General features: G+C 35.3%; 1 non-coding gene across 1 annotated transcript; it reads left to right on the top strand.

The window, feature by feature from the left end:
* Window positions 1-1,014: 1,014 nt before the first annotated feature.
* Window positions 1,015-2,906, top strand: LOC102476178 (uncharacterized). The gene is made up of 3 exons (XR_003547076.1): window positions 1,015-1,116; window positions 1,277-1,602; window positions 1,811-2,906. It is a non-coding gene; the product is annotated as an uncharacterized LOC102476178 (transcript).

Raw genomic sequence — 2,906 nt, 5'->3', positions numbered from 1 at the left:
TTCCTCCTTTTGGGGTTTTGGGCACACACACGCCCAATGTGGTTTTCCTGCATCTAGTTCCAGAACTCCAACCCATGTTGGCCAAGCAGGATCCAGCTAACTGATCCCAGGCTGCCCCCTCCATTTTCACTTTATAGATGTTCTTATTTCTATTTTGTAAGTGGGAAATGCTCATTTACTTATCCAAGTTCACACAAGTATAGTGAACAGGATGCCCACCTATTTGTTTTTATATAGATCATCACTTGGCAGGGTATTCCTGCTACTTCGCTTAAAGCTCCCTTTGCTTTTAAAACAGGCTGTGTGTTTGTCCAAAGGTTTTGAGTAACTTACTTTGTTCATATAAGAAAAATGATAATTTCTTTGAGTCCCTACTGCGTTTTGTGCTGCTCTTTATAAGCTCATTAAACTGAATCCACACAGCAGTTCCCCAGGAGGTGGTTGGTATTACCTGTTTTTACTAGTAGGGAACTGGCTTAGGAAAGTATCTCTCTAAGGTCACACTGCTGTAAATGCTAGAACTGGAGATTCTAATCTAGGTCTGAGTCAGTTCACAGCTTGTGCTTACTCAGGTGAGCTGGGACCTTACTTAAAGTGGTTAAACAGTTGGGAAAAGCTTAGGAGCAAAGTGTGAATATCCCGGTAGTACAGATCTAAGAGCTTTAACATCCCTATAGTAGTAAGGTTAAGGAAACAAGATGTAACATTTGTGACCCCTTAATAACTGACATGCAGTGGAAGAATGTGGACACATAGATGCATTACAGTCACACAGTGTAACAGGATGCAACCCATCAGGAGTCAGGGAGCATATATGGCTGTGTTTGACTTTTATTAAAACATGTTACACTGAATCTTATTCATGTGTTGAAATATCCTAAAACTTGTAGAAATAAAATTTCACAGCTACCATCTTAGTTCATCAAGAGAAAGATGTGAAATAAAATGTATGTTCATCTAATAGTCTTAGATAAATTTTTTTTTTTAAATTGAGGACTCAGGAACACCAAATGAACTCTTGGCACTTTTTGTTTTAGGTTTCAGTTCTGCAGTCTACAAAGGACTCTTCTAAAAAGATATGTGTTGCCAACACCCATCTCTACTGGCATCCAAAAGGTGGGTTGTACAAGTGACAAGTATAGCAACTTTTAAGGTTGCTTAAACTGTTTTACACAAATATATCTTGAATGTTACCCAGATATAGTAATTTTGAGGGGTTTTTCTTATTTTACTTCTGTTTTAAAAGTACTTCCATTATTGTTTTTTATATTCACAGGTGGGTACATTCGTCTCATTCAAATGGCAACTGCATTGACTCACATTAGACATGTCTCTTGTGATCTGTATCCTGGCATACCGGTTATATTTTGTGGGGACTTTAATAGTACACCGTCAACAGGAATGTATCATTTTGTCATCAATGGCAGCATTCCAGAGGATCATGAAGACTGGGCTTCCAATGGGGAAGAGGAAAGATGCAACATGTCTCTTAGGCATTTCTTCAAACTGAAAAGTGCTTGTGGTGAACCTGCTTACACAAATTACGTTGGTGGCTTTCATGGATGTCTAGATTACATTTTCATTGACTTACATGCTTTAGAGGTTGACCAGGTGATTCCATTACCTAGCCATGAAGAAGTTACCACCCACCAGGCCTTACCTAGTGTTTCCCATCCCTCTGATCACATAGCACTTGTATGTGATTTGAAATGGAAATAGACTTATGTGGAATGGAATTTGTTTTACATCTGAAAGAAAGGTATTGTAGTTACTTTAGTAGATAATTTAATATAATTAGGGGCCATTAGAGGTTGACCAGGTGATTCCATTACCTAGCCATGAAGAAGTTACCACCCACCAGGCCTTACCTAGTGTTTCCCATCCCTCTGATCACATAGCACTTGTATGTGATTTGAAATGGAAATAGACTTATGTGGAATGGAATTTGTTTTAAGTTTGGAAAGGATGGTAGTTACTCTAGCTAATTTTGTATGAATCAGAGCTTAAATGTTACCTTCAAGGAAGAACACACAGTAAGTTAAAATATTCATACCCTACTAGTTATGTTCAGATGATTTCACATAAGATTCTTTATAATGTTTGAATCATAAGGATTTTGTACCCGTTTTTCCCCTACACTTGGAAGTGAAACAAATATATTTAGACTAGGAAGAAGGAAATTTAATTATGTTGTACGTTTTTATACATGATTTTTTTAGTTACTAACTACGGATTTTTAAAATGCCTGTTGAATGACCTTATACTTTTTATTTTACAGTACATTTCTAATTAAATTATCTATATGCAATTAAGGGTAAAATTTATATAAATCAAGATAAAAGACCTATGTTTTGGCACATAGAAAGAATAACATTAGAATCTGCCTTTGTCTCAATTTGGTTAGCACTTTACTAGTCTCAGAGCTTTACAAAAGATTAAAATATGCCATCACTAATTGTTATGGCTTCTCATCCTTTTTAATAAGGAAGGTACGTTCATCTCTCTTTTTTTTTTAGGATTTTAGTGTTTACTACATGGTACAAATAAACATGTTTATTCTTATTGCTGCTCATTTTAATTTTCAGAATACAAGCACAATTTATGACTCAAAGTGAGTAGCAACATATTCAGCCAGTTTCATTATCTTTAATTACTCTTGCCTATGAAAAATGTTCAGGATATTTGAAAAATAGAGTATTTAATCATACAGTATTAGAGAATACAACATAATATATTACTTTATGAGAACTGCCTTCTGATACGGGCTTGAAGTTTTAAGTGAACCATTCAGCATTTCGATGCTGGAAGCATTTTTGAAATTGTCAATTTTTTATACTAGGGGATAATGGGACTTTTAAAAGCATCTCTGAAATAAAGATATTCTTTTTATAGTCTTGAACATTGTA

Source organism: Tupaia chinensis, unplaced genomic scaffold (assembly GCF_000334495.1).
Source record: "Tupaia chinensis unplaced genomic scaffold, TupChi_1.0 Scaffold143351_1, whole genome shotgun sequence".
Taxonomy (NCBI): Eukaryota; Metazoa; Chordata; class Mammalia; order Scandentia; family Tupaiidae; genus Tupaia; species Tupaia belangeri.
This window is presented reverse-complemented; position numbering and strand designations above follow the sequence as displayed.